Below are 17,820 nucleotides of genomic sequence, written 5' to 3'. Positions count from 1 at the left end.
ATGTATTTTTTCATGTTATATCCTAATTGGATGTATTCCACGAGCCTGGTAATCTGGTGGGAAGTGGAGTGACCAGTGCGGAAACCAGCTTGTTCGTCACGGATGATGGCGTTGTCGATGAGCTCAGGTAGCAGGCGATTTAGGATAGTCTTCTCCAGGATTTTGCCAAATGCCGATAGAAGACTAATTGGTCGGAAGTTATTCGGGTCCCGTGGAGACTTTCCCGGCTTTGGGATGTGAATGACCTTGGCGGTCTTCCAAGGTTTGGGGAAGTAGGATAGCTTGAGGCAGGAGTTTAAGAGGTGTCTGAGGAACATGGTATAGTTTGGAGGCAGTTGCTTGATCAGGTGGTTGGAGAAGAGGTCCGGGCCTGGGGCTTTCTTTTTCGGCATCTGCTTGACAATGGATTGGAGCTCTGATGGAGAGACCGGCGGAAAAGGCGGTGTAGGACATTGGAGAACGGTGGAGTGGGAAATTTGGCAATCTTCCGCCATGTCTGAATCTGCTGAGTCCCGGAAAGTTTCTGCAAGCAGTTCCGCAAACTTGTCGGCTTTCTGTTGATCGGTGGCCGCTTGTGAGGTACCGAAATCGACAGGCGGAGAAGGGGTTTTTCTATTTTTTAAGGAACGCGCTAGTTGCCAGACGGAATGGTCCTTATGGCTTAGAGAGGCGATTTTATTATCCCAAGACTTTTGACGGTGGTCCCTGATGAGACTGGTAACTCGGTTGCGTAGCGCTTTGTAGAGATTCCGCATAGCTGGATCATGAGTTCTTCTCCAGCGGAGAAGTGCATTGTTTCGGCGCTGCATCAGCGGAAGAACTGACGGCGGCAGAGAGTCGTCAATGAGGGGAGAAGGTTTGGGCGTGAAAGAAGCTTCAGCAATGCAGTGGTTTAAACTGTTGTTCAGGAGGGTTACATGGTCTTCAAGATCCGCGGTGGTGCTGCAGGTGCGTGGGTCGGGAAGAATGACCTTCGAGGCACAGGCTGTAAATTTGTCCCAGTTCACTATAGGGGAAGGAAGAGTCATCGGGTATGAGAGAGGTAATGAAATTGAAATCGGGATATGATCAGATGAAAGTTGTGGAAGAGTTGTAGGCAAGAGGAATGGAGAAAGGTTTTTGGTAAGGAAGAGATCTAGTATGTCAGCTGAACGGTTGGGATCGGCAGAGATGTGGGTGGGGTTTGGTGGTGGGAGAATAGTGAACGGGACTGTTAGCTCTGCATGATGCAGATCTCGTCCTCTTGAGTTTGTGATGCGGCATCCCCAGGCAACGTGTTTACAGTTGAGGTCACCGCCGATGATTGCGGTGTTAGTTAGTACAGATGCAATGGCGTCAAGATCGGTGCGGCTGATGCCATGCTGTCGGGGGGGGAGGTAGGCACTCCAAACATCGATACTGCCGTTGCAAGTGGAGAATTTAGAGCCGACAATTTCCAGTCTATCGGTGGTTGGTGACTGTAGTGGCGTTTCTGATAAGGACTTCTTGTAGCCAAGCATCACACCGCCTCCATTTGTCCCTTCAGCGCGGTCCTGTCTTCTGATGTTGTAGTTTGGGACTGAAAAAGCATCTCTCTGTTTGAGCCACGTTTCTTGCACGAGGAAAATGTCCGGTTGGTTGCTGTGGACTAGGTGTTTGAATTCCTGGGTTTTTGGCCGAAGGCTGCCCGCGTTCCAGGACAGTATTCGGAGATTGTGGACTGTTCTGTTTTTATAATCCATTGAGGAGGATCATGGCGCCTGCGATGACTTCTTCTATTAAGATGTCCATTCTGGATTTGCCCTGTTCCGGGGCAATGATTTTTTTAATGAGCCCGGAGAGCCAACCTTTCAGTTGACTCTTCCAGGAATCATTATGAACATTTGGGGCCGATGGCGGCTGGCTGTTTTGCGGCGTTTGTGGGTTGCGGCGGGGGAGATTGGTAGTAGCGGAAGATGTCGAGGGTGCTGAGGGCATTGTTGTGGTTGAGGGTGCAGTCTGGGTCTGAGGAACTGTGGGCGGAGTTGTGGCTGGACGGTTTGTCGTCCGTCGCTGCGTCCAGGCGTTCGTAGGAGGGGGTGGAGGAAAATTTGTTTCGTTGTTGACCGGAGCTGCGGGGGCTTCTTCGGTTGGAGCGTGTTTCAAGCGCAGCGCGAGAGCGAGCTCTTTATATTTTGGGCAGCCTCTGTATGTCGAGATGTGCGCTCCTTCACAGTTTGCACATTTCCCCGGCTGTTCCTTAGGCTTAGTGCAAGCTGAGTGGTGATGCGGGCCTGCGCACTTTAAGCATTTGATTGCCAGGGCACATGCTTTGTGTGAGTGCCCAAACGCTTGGCATCGTCGGCACTGTATGGGACCGGGAGTTGCTTTATAGACTTCGACCTTGGCAGTAAGGCCAAGCATGTGGTTGATTTTGGTAAGATTAACTCGTTGCTCCGGGTTGTCAAGGCGTACCTGAAACATGGGCAGCGGTTTCAATTGGATCGGTGGCAGTTTTGCGTTAGGATCATCACGACGCATTTGAGTGCGTTCGCGATTCTCAGCTGGCGTTAGGCGCGACGTGTGCAATTGATGCACGTGTTCTGTGCGTACTCCTTTAGATTGGAGTTCGTGAGCGATTAGTTCAGGCGGTGAGTCGGCTGGAAGGCCACGTATCACAAAATGTTGCTTTTTATCCTGTTTGAGTTGATAAGAGTAATGCGGAATCTTATGTTCCGCAAGAATTTTTGTTGTGGCTCTAAAATCGTCCACTCGCTGGCATTTCACCATGATGTCGTTTTTCCGGAGGGAAGCGACGGGCAGAAACTGGCAGGCCGATTTAATCAGCCGCCATTTTTGTGACCATTTCGTCGTCTCGGTAATAAAGATTGGAGGGATATTGGAATGGCCTTCCCTAGCGTTTTCGGCTTCTTCATCTTCCTCGGCGTTGCCTTCCTCCATGTCTGTCGGGGCGATGGCTGCAAACTGGTTGGCTGTTTCTATAGATGGCTGCTGCGGCTGGTCTGCTGGCGGAGTGTTTGGGCGAGTCCGTTTGGTTCCCACAACGGGCGTGAAATCAGGTGGAGGCGCGGGTAGAGATTGGGCTGCCTCTGCCTGGCCGGCAAAGAAGGCACGCAGATCGGCACTGCGTTCGCTTAGGAGCGCCAGAAAGCGCGGATCTTGGTCGATGGGTAGATTGGCTACCGCGGCGGGAGAGAGTGGAGAGTCGAGGGACTCCATATTGGCGTGTATATGTGGGTTTGACATATTTAACCTATTGCATGTGTGTGTAGTCCTAGCGAGGGGACCCGGCGGGTCCCCCAAGACGTGCAGTGAGGTTTCCCTCTGCCTTGGGGTTGCCGACCGAGAACGACCAGGGTGTAGGAACGGTCAAAGCGCCACCTGGGGATTGCACCCGCCTCCCCCCAGATGCCTTTGCCGAGTGAGTGTACCTAACGTGTGAGTATATGTGTGTAAATAGGCCTCGGAAGGCCAATGTTGGTTGTGAACAAGTGGTGAGTAAATTTACGTGAAAAGGCCCTTAAGAGGGCCGATGAGCTTAAAAATTGGGTCTTTATACGAACCAGAAGCCACGGAGGGCTTAGTCCTTGAGGGCGCTGTGCCCGTCTAGGTGTCTGGGTGCCGATGCGATGCCTTCCAAGAAATTTTCAATTTCTGGCGAAAAGGTCCTCTTAATGGCCTCTGCGGCCAAAACCCGTGAGGGCGCTCGACTTCTCTTGGAGTCCGGATGCCGGTGCGATGTTTAGTAGACTCTGACCAAGAGTCACCAAAATGGTCCTCTTCAGGTCCTTGAAGGCCTTTACAGGCAGGCGGAGTTAGTCGTCGGGTGGTGGCAGGAGACCTTCTCGACTGCCGGGGGGTTGGCCGGAGTACGTTGTTAGACGTCCTCAACGGCCGGGGAGTTGGCGCCGGTTGGCGTCGATGCCGCGCTCAATGCCGCAGCAGAGTTGGCTGACGCGGAGCGTCGATGGCGTGTCTGATGGTGACCAAGATCAATGACCAAGTGAACCAGGTAGCTACCCAAGCTCTTAAGGTTGTAAGCATTGGAGTCATTCCAGAGCATGTCGATGATGTCGATCACTTGAGATGAATCCGTTTATTTATTATATAGATAGTTTCATGTATTGATCGTAATTGGGGGAACCTGTGATCATTGGTCAGACATTACTATTATCATTACTCCTAGGCGTGAGGGTAAAAATCAAATATTCCACCGCTGAGAAGTACGAAAATTCTCCTCAACACTTGCTGTACCACGAGTAGAAGGGACAGAGGGGACAGAGGCTGCGGAGCGGAGTTGAAAGAGTCGGAGATCGGATGGGGGTCGGAATCCTTTCCCGCCGACAGCTTTACGAGCTCTGCGGGCCTCGTTACCGTATCGAGATGGTCCTCGCAGTGAGGGAAATGTATCGAGCAGATAAAGTGCTGTTCGTATGCGAAGTTAGCTGCGGAGAGTGGAATGGGTTAGTGGGAGAAGTGAAGGAGGGGAAGAAGAGGTGTGTACGGACGTTGGCAGTGAAGTTAGCGAGTCCGAGATAAGGAGTCGAAAAGGTTAGAGAAAGAGATGGAGAGGGACGGGGGGCTGGGTGTGGGAGGCGGCGAAAAAACAAACACGAAGCGTAATGAGGATTGAAGACGCATGGAGGGCATAAAGCACTTTGGGGGAGGAGGGCGAGCGGTAACAGCAAGTTGTGTGCGCGGGGGTGAACTTATACGGGTGGAGAAGCGGAGGAGAGCGGAAGCAGATACGGGTGGGACGAACGAAAGAATCCTTTTCATCCGGGACGCATTGAAAAAATGAATAATTAGACATATTGGAGGTCCAAAAAACCACTGTCATACGCAGAATAATAATTCTCGGGAAGTTAATAATAAAACTGAAATCTTATGGCCTAGATGATGATGTCATTTCCTGGGTAAGAGAGCTTTTGAACGACCGCGTCCAAAGAGTGGTATTAGATGGTGTAGTCTCCAATAAGGTTGAGGTCATTTCTGGCGTCCCCCAGGGTGGTGTCATTGGCCCACTCATATTGCTTCTTTACATATAACGACTCTGGCGAAGTAGTACACAGTAAGCTACGATTATTTTCGGAAGACTCTGTATTAATAGACTGCAAATCAGAGATATTTAAATCGTTATTCTTCCCTCGTATTATTAACAATAGCAATGGTGTCTCAATTACTAGAATTATTCGCGTCACTCCCTCGGACGACTCTCTGCATGTTTTGTATTTCTTTTTAGTTCTACACTTGCATGGAGTTTCGTCTTCAATGCTGCATGTTGAAGATTGGTCGCCCCCTGCCAAACACCATGGTGTTAGGTGTAGATGTAGAATTTACCAATAGGTTTGTTGACTTGTTGTGTATCCTACTAACTTATGTCTTCCTTAATTCATGTTTCAGAAATTTTCCTTTTTTAAGGCCGCTTTACACAGTGAATTTTCATTCGCAAGATCATTCTAATGATCTTTCGAATGACCATCATTAACCGTGTATAACAGAAATTTCCTGCGTTCGAATGGTAATTTGAATAAAATTTACGGCATGTTCTAATTTGCTTGAATGATTTCATCTACATCTACATAATACCCTGCGTGCCACCTCTAGGGTGTTTGGCAGGGGGTGATCAATCACCAGCATGCAGCATGCATTTGGAACCCCACATGCATACCACACGGTCCAAAAAACGTCACGTATACTAACATACTATACTACTATATGCTGTTAGAAATAATAATTGAATTAAGAAACATGCATTAATTTTTACATATGTTAGTAGGCTACACTACAAGTCATGCAATATATTTACAAGTTCTCTTGCTGTCGTTATAATCTCTTATTGATCGTGGAATAAAATGACATTCGGAATCTGTCTGTTCTACAATCTATCTCTCTTATTTTATTTATATGATCTGATCTTCGTAGTATGTTGGCGTCCGTAAGATATGGTTAACTTCGTCAGAAAAGACTCTTGAATTTATCTAAAAGGTTTAGTCTATTTATCAATCTACAGTCCGACAGAGATTCCCATCCGAGTTTATCTAAGAGGTCAGTTACACTAACAAGACTATCGTAACGACCTATGAAACACCTGGCAGCTCTTCTTTGCACGCGTTCTAACTCTGTTATTAAGCCTTTTTCATGAGAGACCCAAACACTGGCAGCGTATTCCAAATGTGGTCTAACGAGGGAAAACTAGCTAATTTCTCTCACCTTGTCGTCGCACTTTCCTAATATTATTTTAACAAAACCCATTTTAAGATTAGCTTGACCGGTTATTTCTCGAATATGTTTATTCCACGATAAATCATTATTGAGTCTAAGTCCTAGTTATTTCACGGATTCAACAGTCTCTAATTGGGTACCCCGAATCATATAGCTACGTCGTAGGGTGTTGTTCTTCTTCCAGAAATGCATTACGACGTATTTTTTCAAATTTAATTCTAACTACCAAGCATCGCACCAAGCTTGGATAGCAGCAAGGTCATTCGTTAGTTCATCTATATTTTTGCTGAAACGGATTTCTCTGTAAACTACAGCTTCGTCTGCAAGTAATCGTAACTTACTGTGTCCTACTTCGCCAGTGTCGTTTATATAAAGAAGGAATAGGAGTGGGCCAATGACACTACCCTGAGGAACGCCAGAAGTGACTCTAACCTCATTGGAGACTGCACCGTCTAATACTACTCTTTGGACACGGTTGCTCAAAATTTCTCTAATCCAGGAAATGACATCTTCGTCTAGACCATAAGATTTAAGTTTTATTATTAACTTTCCGTGGGGTACTTTATCAAATGTCTTTTTGAAATCAAGAAAAATCGCGTCTACTGGAATGTTGTCTTCCCCGGAGACTAAAATATCGTGGGAGAAAAAAAAAGCGCTAACTGAGTTTCGCACGATCTGCTTTTCCTGAATCCATGTTGAGTTCCCATTAATAAGTTTTGCGCGTCTAGATGTTTCATTACCGAGCTGACTACGATGTGTTCAAGGACTTTGCATGAGATGGACGTTAAAGATATCGACCTGTAATTAGATGGCTCTTCCTTGTCTCCACTTTTAAATATTGGCGTTACATTAGCAATTTTCCAGTCATTAGGTACTTCGTGTTGCTTTACTGGATTTACTGAATATTAACTGCAAGTAATGGGCGATTTCAATATATTTTCTATTCCGAGCGTACTAATGTCAATAGCTGGCATCTTATGTATACAGGGATTGTCATCGGTCTCGGGTGAGTTCTCGGAAGGCTCGGTGAACACGCTCTTGAAGTAGGAATTTAATAAATTGGCTTTATCGTAACTGCTTGTCAACACATCTCCATTGTCGTTTCTCAGCGAACATACGGTAGATCGTTTACCTTGAACTTCCCTAACATATGACCAAAACGCTTTTGGGTTATCCTGTAACTGCTCTACTAGTGTTTTTCTTTTAAAATTCGTGAACGCATTGCTGAACGCTTCCCGCGTGGTGGCTTTAGTCATCCTATATTTTTTAATTATTAGCTCGCGTTCATTTGTGGATAAATCCGAGCTGACTTTTTTCATTTTAGCATGACACGCTCTTTTTCGCCTAAATGAATTTCTCACCTCCGCGTCATACCATCTCGGCTCGCTGCCTTCTTTTTTGTTTTACTAGGGATGCAGCTATTTATTACCGAGATTACGAGCGAAAGAAAAGCTTTCCAAGTACCCTCAACATTTAACTTTATTGTTGATTCTTGAAACGCTGGGAAAGCAATTTTCAGATGACTCTTAAACCCATCAAAATTAGCTCTTTTAAAAATGGAAATTTTACGCTCTTTTTAAAGTTTACAGCGGTATTTAGAGAAAGCTTTGCAGTTACTACCCTATGGTCACTTATTTCTTCAACAGTGCCAATGTTTATTACCTGATGTGGTATATTTGTCGCTAATAAATCAAGAATACTTTCTCCTCTGTTTGGTGCGGATGCTATTTGAAGCAATGAATTAGATGTAAAAGTGTGTAATAAGGCCTCGCAGATCACTTTATCCCTCCCACCAGGAATGAAGCTATAAGTCTCCCAATCTATAGAAGGTACGTTGAAATCTCCACCCACAATCAAGTTTCTTTCAGGATACTTGGATGCTACGCTGTTTATTTGATTTTGAAAATCCAACATTGACGTTATATCTGAGTTAGGTGGTCTGTAATACGAACATAATAAAATAGTTTTGAATTTTGGACATTTAATTAAACACCACACAAATTCAACGCGATTCAACGATTTCCGTGAATGATATGAGCGCACGGCGTCCATCTTGCCATTGGCATGCACCTCGGAATTTTAAGATCATATTTAAAATTTTAGAAGCAAAGTAACCATACAAAGCTCGAATAATAATATGTACTTTGAGAGAACATAAATTCACAAACATCAATTGTCTACAATGGGTAATTCGGAAATGACATTCGGGATATTCAATGAATAAAAACGTCCTTTTTCTCCTCGATTGCTTCAATATTTTGTATAATTTCCTATTACTAAAATGTATTACATGAGATGAGCGCTTAAGTTTGGGTTGAGAGCCCCAATTAATGACAAAATCTCTGTTTAGTCGATGAACACAGTAGAACGAAAATGAGCCGTTACGTTATCTTGGCTCCCCTATGAAATCACAGTATTGCCTATCTCTCATCATTGAAGGAACACATAAGAATTAAATTTCAAGCATGGCCTAATTTGCTTGAATGATTCCGTGAATAATATAAATGATATGGTCATTTGAAGAGTAAGTTTCCTTGTGATCAGAGCGCACTATCTTGAAGCATAATCATCGTTGCCCTGCAGCGAAAACAACTTATTATGTACTTCGTTACGAGATCACAAAACGCACGATTTACTAAAATGGTTTTCCGCTATCAATTCGTACCGTTCGAATCTCCACTTAGTACGTCATACCCCACCGAAAGACGAATGAATTTAATTCGAATGATCTTTCGAATGAAAATTCGCCGTATAAAGCGGCCTTTATGCCTTCTCATCTTGTCTGTTTGAGCAGTTGGCAAGTTTTTCCTTTGCATGAATGTGGACGTATTTGTTAGTATGCAATTTTCAATTCTTTGCAACTTTCCAATTCCCAGGTCATAACAGGGTTTGCCATTGTTGAGCGTCGAGTGAGAGGGCTAGCCTATCCCACCCCAAAGTTAATGGCTGCAGCGTTGCCAAGTCAAAACGGGACTTCTAGCGCAGATTGGATAAAATTCTTGAAAATCATCGTAGAAAGACGATCAAAAAAGGACCGTATTTCTGGTGTCATCAAGAAGACGATAAAGGCAATAAATTGTTGATAGCACGAGAGGAACTGTAAAATCAAAATTGTACTACACGTGGCCCACTTGGGTGGGGGCCCTCCCGGTGTTTTGGGTCCATCCGTCGCGAGCTCGGACCCCGGGAAAGGGTCGGATTAGGCTCGGAGTCGAGGACGAACCCTCATTAGAGGGACTGACCGTCGGTAGTCCACGCGAGAGCGACATTAACCGCAAATTCTGTTTTACAAGGGATCTCTAGCCTTTCCCTCCCAAACCTATTCCAACTCATTTATGTCCATTGCATTGATTTTCGTAATCAGCAAACTCCAGACCGAAGAAACACTGGATTAACGCCGTGAAGACATAGATTCGTAACTTAGCCTCATTGGAATATTTATTACAACTTCATGGACATGGACTATGATTTTGTCTACGATAAATGGAGGCTTTAGGACTCCATATATAATTTTCCGTGAACATCAGCAGAAAGCAAGCTACTGAATCTCACCTCCCCATGCTACAAGGGCGAGAACGACCAAGTCCCCCGTATCCACCGCAGCTGGGAGGCCGCTGGACCGTGCCCTTGGCGTTATCGCTTCACAGCAGGAGAAAGTTGGCGCGGCCCAGCCGAAGGATCCAGTCGGAGAGAGCTCGTTTTAAATAACTCGGGAGCTCATCATTCCGATCTGCATCCCTAAACTACGCCTGACCTCAACCGAGAGGCACGACCCCCCTCGTGTTCCATTCGCGCACATTACTCTTCCGAATGCCACCGCGAGAGAGCGATGGGACATAGAGGTCGGACAGCCAGGGCGGGGAGATGTGGCCCGCTCCCAACACGCTCATCATAGACTGGTAAGCCCCCACGACGGTAATATTTTGAAGCGAGAACGGAGGTGACAACCATAGAGCATCTGGAGAGGGCGTTAGCTACCCCTCCTACGGTAGGAAAGTGAAGCCAGGGTGGCGTGGCACTTTAGCCGGTCCGCCATATTCCATTACCCCGGGTGGAGCAGAAATACATGGTTCCTTATGGGGAATTCGTCAAAGGAAACTCAATATTTTACCTATTGACAGCCGGAAAAAGCCGTTCCCACCGATGAGGGAAGGTTATCTGTTGAATATAAAACAGGAAAAAATGCATCTTTTGGATGAAATAAACGATTCAACCACGGTGTAGCAAATTAAAAATATGACGCACGACAAGTCATTTGCGACATTAGCAACTAATTTTCAGCCGTAAGGTGAAAAATAACTGATGAATTCATGTGAAACCACAACGTTATAACTTGAGATGATCACAGTAGAACTTTTTAAACAAAATTCAGTTATGAAAGTAAATAAAAAAGGATAAATGGACGAGAGAGGAATGGGAGGACACTGAATGCTACGATAATAACGACGTTTAATTGCTATTGCGTGCACTACAAGATTTTATTTGGCTTATAATCCGTCAAAAATATAGGTGCATAAATCGTGATTCAAGGAAAGAAATGATTTAGTAAGACTTAGGAACTTTGACGTGGGAAGTAGACGCGTTCATGATGCTGTTGGCCTGGGAAGGATACGAGAGTCAATCGATGATCTTTCTCAACAAGTGCATCGAAAAGATAGTCGGTTAAAAATTTCTGCATTGAGGGCTTGGCTCTATCTGATTTTCATCAAACAATAATCACAACGGAAATCATGCCTACAATTACTTATCAATGCTGTACTAAAGTATTGATGGAAAAACTTTGTACACACAGAGGTCAACCTTCCATTCTTATCACCGGACTTTTTTTCGGATATGTAACTTCAATATCCAAGTGTTTCACGGTGTAAATCATTTCCGAAACTCCTGTTAAAAACCTCATGTCCATTAAATGGAAAGGGCTTCCTCAACAAAGGACAAATTTGCGCATTAGGTAAGTAAAATATCGGCTAAGAGACAATATCGAAAGAGTTTTTGCTTACAATTCCGAGTAAACTGCTATCAAAACAGTAGTATTTGAAGAAATTGAGGATGGGTCTGGTGAATTTCAAGTGCTGACAAATCAGAAATTATTTTCCTTCCCCAAAATCAGACGAACATGCACCGTGGATGACAGCTGTATTAAATGATATCTTTGAAGGAGGTATTAAAAAAAGAAAACTATTGCCATTTTCCAACTTATATAATGTACACACCCATTAAATGTTACATTTTCAGATTTCCAGAATGACTTAACAATGTTATTCAAACTGATTACTTATACAATTCATACAAAGTAACCAAATTAACAATAAATCTTAGGCAGACATGATGTAACATTCCATTATAATGTATTCAGATTAACAAGAGAACTATGAATACACGATGAGGCTGCCACACACCCAGGATTATTTCCAATTTCTGTATGTTCATACACCCTCAATTACATTGGCTACTGGATTAGCTGAACCTGCAATGAAAAATATGTAAAAACAATTCAGCTGTATTACACCTAAATAGGATATATTTGACAATTTCTATGGACAGAGTCTGTGTGATATATCAAATTCTTAGTATCACCAATGAGGTAAACCTCTGGATGTTTATGAAAAATGCTATCACTTAAGTTTCTATTTCATCAGTAGAACAATGAATGATCAATTACAATTTGCATACAACTTTCTGCAAAATAATTCTTATGTCGAGAGGGTGATCTTCCTACTAGCACTGTCTTTCTGCTGGACTTCCCCCCCCCCTCCTCTGCTAAGGAGCTGAAATGCAGTAATTCAAGAATTCCGTTAAAAATTTAAAGGTCCACTGGGAAACTATAAAACAGAACAATATGAAATCACCATTCCAGAACACTATCACTCCTTGACAAATACATTTCATCATTTACCAAAATATCTGCATTTATAATTTCATTAAATAACTACAATAATAATAAAATATTCCATTGTTTAATGACCACTATAGTATGCTTTCTGACTATTCAAGCTAACTCACGTCTTAAAATTAACCACTTACCAAACAGCAGGATTGGTGATTGAATTTCATATAAAATAGGCATTTCCAATCATGTCCTCCATATTAATGCTTCTCACCATTAGGAAAAGGAAACCTAACATACATACAAAGTACTTTCATGGAATGTTTTGTAGATGCACTTCCATCACTCATCAAACAATCTTAACTTTCAAGGTAGCATAAAACAGTAACATTTCTGGAAAACAAAGAAAATTTAGAGTCATTTAATATAGGCAGTGAATTTATGCTGGTAAAAAACCTAACCTATTGGAAAAAACATTTTCACCATGAATAGGATATTTCGAACAAATATTGCAATTCAGCAAAGACCTCAAGTCAATCTTAATCACTCATTCATCATCATCATTAGCCACCAATGCTAAGATTGGTTTAACACAGCTCTCCATTCCTCTCTCCTGTCCGCTAACCTTTTCACAGCAATGGATTTCTTCTCTTTCACATCCCTTATAACCTGTCACATTTCCCTCATTAATTCGGGACCTTCCTCTGCCCTTCTTCCCTCCCATCTGACCTTCCTTTTTGCAGAAAGCCTTCTTTCAATGAGCTAATCTACTGACTATTTACATCCTGCATTGTCCATCCTTGATAATTGGGTTTCCCAGGTAAGGAAACTCTTTCACCCATTCTAGCTTATGCTTTTATGGGTTAATGTTCGTCTTAGTCTCCTCTGCTCCACTGCATACTAGCTTCTTAGTCTTGCTTTTATTGATCTTCAGGTGATATCTGGCTATTATCCTTTACATATTTTTCAATACGATGACAAATCATTCATATATCTGACACAAGACCGTTATGGAACACATGATAAATGTTCCTCACGTACAATATCCAACACAGCATTACAAGCAGCAGGATGACTTCCAGCCATTTATGAAAAGGCAGTACATTTTGAAGAAGAATATCAGCTGAAAAATGGCTGAGAATATTATCAAAACAAATGGAAAACTTACCAATAGGAAGTGACACTCCCATTTCTTAAGAAGTGATCTCAAATCCAGAATACAGTTTATATCTAATGTTCCACATCAGCGTGGAACGTGCCATAACCATTCCTCAGGTAAAAAATCCAACATAGCATTACACCAAGTAGAATGGACTCAAAAACATTCCTGAAAAGTAAGTAACTCTTGAACAGTACTCTAACAATGGCTGTGAATATTATCTAAACAAAATGAAACACTTACCACCAGAAAGATATGCCATCAATTTTTTAGACGTGATTTCAAATCCAGACTACAGTTCAAGTACAGCATAATGTCATTCCCCCACTTAGTGACCCCCATCATTTCATATTTCATACTCAACATCCAAGCGGAATATGTCATACATATTCTCGTAAACATAGAAATTCTTAAGGAACTTAATTTAACACAGCATCACTCCAAGCACGTTGAAGACGATCACATTTCTGAAAAGTATGTAACTTTTAAACTGGAACTCGGAATTTCTGTGAATATTATCAAAGCAAATGGAAAACTTACCAATAGGAAGTGACACCCCCATTTCTTAAGAAGTGATCTCAAATCCAGAATAGAGTTTATATCTCATGTTTCACATCGGTGTGGAGCGTGCCATAAACATTCCTCAGGTACAAAATCCAACATAGCATTACACCAAGTAGAATGGACTCCAAAAACATTCCTGAAAAGTAAGTAACTCTTGAACACAACACGAAAAATGGCTGTGAATATTATGTAAATAAAAATTACCTTACCGATAGGAAAAGAATGCCATCAATTAAAAAGAAGTCGTTTCGAATCCAGAATACAGTTCATTTTAGACTTCATGTAGATATCATTAGGTCAGCCTCCAGTTACAGACACCCTTCAAGGAGATGAAAGCCAGGTAATTATGATTCAGCTTACAAGGGGAATACACGACCTTCGCATCGCCGATCGAGCTCAAATTTTGCGATTCGGTAGTTTATGGGTACAAATGTAATATGCCGAAGCGAGACGACGCACTTCTCGTAAAATTCCGAAAAAAAAGCAATTAAAAATCGTAAAAAATGAAGGTACGCAATATAAACTGTTTTGAACGCCTTTGTTAAACAATTGGGTGACAGCCCAGTGGATACGGTGTCCAACTGTGAAGGTGAGGGTAGCGAGATCGATGCTTGCTCAGGGAACTTTTTTTGTGTTAATTTTTAAGAATTTTATTGTTTAAATTTTTAAGGTTCGTTTTCTTATCTTCGTTACTACTATGGAATATATTTTTAAAAGTTTTTTTTTTTTATATTTAAATCAGGAATGGATCAGCTTGGGATCAGGAACTGAGGATGAAGGGTGGATAGAAACCCGGCGTCGGCATTAGCCTGCTCTTAACGAAAGGCGCCAAGGGGACCACGGATTAACGTCCCATCCGACGGACGGTGTACTGCACAACTAGTGTAATCCACATTACACGCAGGGATTGAATTTAGGAATGCCCCTTAATTCTTTACCGAGATTTGGATGTGGAAGGCCAGTACCTGCCTGAATTTCATGCTCTTTTGCTGCTGAGTAAGTGATGCTACTGGTCATCGCTAATGATCATAATAACTTTTCGGTCGATAATTGTAATATTGCCTGGAATTCCTATCAAAACATGAGACGCAATTGTAAGGCCAGTATAATAACTTATTAATTTTGCATTTTAGATCTTATTTCCACAATTTGTGGAAACCAAAATAAATTTGCCAATGCTTGGTTGAGAACCACCTGAACATATGTTATGTTTTTAACAGACGTCGAATTTTGGTGCCTTAGAGTGCCATGCGTATCTCCGCTCTAAATAGACCTAATATCTGAACACTAAGTGTTCAATGATGCACAGTATTCACTCACATCTCACAACTTGCACAGCGAATTGGTACCTTTTTTACCATTATGTCAATACACCAAAATGTTCACCAGCGAAGGTAGGCAGAGATGAAAAGAGTTCCAAAAACGAACTGATATTTTTTTAAATTTCTTACTTCATTATGATAAGCATTATCGCTCATGACAAAATCCAACATAGAATAATATAATTTTAGCACTGATAAGTATTAAGTAGCAATTAACCTGTAAACTGCCGCACAGGAGTCCACCTGCTGCACGTGGCACATACATAGACAATTAACAAGGTTCACCATGCACTTCAAGCAAATGCTACAGATATTACTAATAATTGACTATTTTGCAACTTACCGGTGGAATGTAATTCCTGGTATCCTTTTATCGGGGCAATTACTGCACCCGTAAGCCGCGCAGCAAACCATCTGCGAAGGTTGAATAAAAATGTCGTTTTCAAGGTTAAATACTCACTTTTTAACGGAGAAAATAATATATCAGTATAAAGATGAATTCTAGAATATCAGCATACGTTCAGAATGCTTCAGCAGCATCGGATTACTGAAAATTAGGTGATTTTCTTAACACGTACCTTTATGAGAAAACGAGCGAGCGGGGTAAAGGAATATGGCGGACGAAAAAAAGCGCATCGGGTAAACAGGTTTCTGCTGGCTTCACTTTTTTCACCTAACGCCCTCTCCAGATGCTCTATGGTGACAACCGATGTAACCCGGGTTGTCTGACGCATCGTGGTGGAAACGCTAGTTCAGTGACTGCGGCAATTCATATGATGGCTTGCGCTTCTCTAACTAGTCCAGGAACTTTATTCCGTTCTCTGTGTAAGGATAGATTAGAAGCATAATTGGCTTATTGGCAAGGGGTACATCTGAAATACTCGAGAAAAACTATTGATCTATCCTCAATCGTTCTTCGACAATAAGGATCTATGATTTTTTATTCGTGGCGGTAAGTTAATGTCGAATAAATAAATTTTCACTTCATTTAGGGCTTACGTAGAAATGTCAGGCTATGACTTGACACTCTTCATTGATAGGCTTCATTAAAATTAGCACTACATATTTCCAGATTATAAAAAGCGATAAAATAAATAAAAAATACTTATCCGGAAGGACAAGCAAGGGACTTTGTTTTTCTCCCGAGTAACGAAGGAATTAAATAAATGCATGGTAGAATTCAGACATTAATATAATATAAATATGCAATTCTCTGACTAGTTGACTTTCAGTGTCCCAGAACCTCCCACTGGACGCCTATTGAGGCATCTTGTAGATATAGATTTGTTATTTCTTGTTTTGATAATAACGTCGAAATTTCCTGCAGTTAAACTTGGATTCAGCCACTTCAACTACACTGTCACCTTAGGCACCCTGTTTATTTCTCAAAGATTTTGACATTTCAGTCCATTCCAGCAATGATTCAATGAAAAATACCTTTCCGCTACGCGGGTTCACTTCGCATTACTCAGAATGCTGGGCGGATTACCCATCATCATCCAAACCAAAGCAGAGGCCGCGAGATGGCTTAGAGGGAGTTACGAGGAGGTGTAGGAAGCATCAACAGTCCATTCGCGATGCGTGCTGCCACCCGCACGGCAGCGGGGCGAGACAAGCGCACGACCCCGCTGCTCCGAAGGGACCTGAATCGGGAGGCGGTTTATAAATCAGGGGAGGGCGGGAAATGCAGACTGCGGCGTGGTATTGAAGGTGCAATAATAGATAACATCCTCAATAATGTGCGGAAGAAACAGGCCTTATCAATGGTGTCCTCGCTCTCCCTTATCAACACTCCAAAAAATTGGTGCAGGATTCCCTTCATAGGAAATATTTCTCATTCTGTTACCTCCTGCTTCCCGAAAGAAAAATACAGAATTGCATATAACACCCCCTCAACTCTCAAAACATTGTTACCCAACTGCAAAGATCGTTTCCCACCAGAGAAAAGAAGTGGAATTTACTGCCTATAGTGGGACGAATGTGGTATGAAATACATCAGCAGATCGGAGAAAAGTGTTAAGATCAGAGTAAGTGAGCATCACAACTGTTTCAAGAAGAAAAAAGAGCAATCCAACTTCGCCAATCATTTACTAGATGGCAAACACAAAAGTGATTTCAAGCCGGACATCCTCCACTCAGAAGAAAACAGGAGGAGACTCGATGCCCTGGAAACGTTGGAGACAATGCAACATTTAAAGGACAACACCCCCCTTGCCGACGAACAAGTGCTCCCCTCCCACTCCTGTTCCTTTTCCATCCCCATCAGTGAACTCCTACAGTGACAACCTTTAAATTTTCAAGTGCCTATCCACCTGTGTGCCGTTAAAAATTTTCAAGAACGAATACTACGCAGTGCTTCTACCAAAATTCCCCCAGTGACCCATGTCCTTTCAGGAAGTCATTAACCCATACCAGCACCATCCGCAGCCGGACTCAACGACCTATCATAGACTATTATGGTTTAGAAAAACCCAATGTACCCCGCTAATTCTCTTTTTCTTCCCCAACACCGCTACCTTCCTTAGCTCTCGTCTCCTCACCCACTTTAACCCCGCTCTCCCCTCGCTGCTCAGATACCTATCCTCACAGGAAAAACCCTTGTCCCAAATCAAGGCTGCCCCTTCCCCAATTCCCCCTCCCCCCCCATTCCGTGCTTTACCCTCACCCCCTCCCTCTCAACCAGCCCTTTTCCTTTCTGATTAATGTCCTCACTGACTTATTTGTGTACTTTGTGTATAAATATA

General features: G+C 42.8%; 1 long non-coding RNA gene across 2 annotated transcripts in view; it reads right to left on the bottom strand.

Moving 5' to 3' along the window:
* Positions 1-11,385: 11,385 nt before the first annotated feature.
* The window catches only part of LOC124164842, a 75,136-nt gene continuing 68,701 nt past the window's right edge, over positions 11,386-17,820 (bottom strand). The window contains exons 2-7 of one of the 2 annotated variants that reach the window (XR_006866098.1): positions 15,420-15,490; positions 13,731-13,890; positions 13,200-13,358; positions 12,229-12,424; positions 11,867-11,972; positions 11,386-11,671 (exon numbers count right to left, since the gene is read on the bottom strand). This is a non-coding gene — a long non-coding RNA (uncharacterized LOC124164842). The remainder of the gene's footprint in view (positions 11,672-11,866; positions 11,973-12,228; positions 12,425-13,199; positions 13,359-13,730; positions 13,891-15,419; positions 15,491-17,820) is intronic. The other variant, XR_006866099.1, reaches the window with a different exon arrangement.

Source organism: Ischnura elegans, chromosome 9 (assembly GCF_921293095.1).
Source record: "Ischnura elegans chromosome 9, ioIscEleg1.1, whole genome shotgun sequence".
In the NCBI taxonomy this organism is placed as follows: Eukaryota; Metazoa; Arthropoda; class Insecta; order Odonata; family Coenagrionidae; genus Ischnura; species Ischnura elegans.
This window is presented reverse-complemented; position numbering and strand designations above follow the sequence as displayed.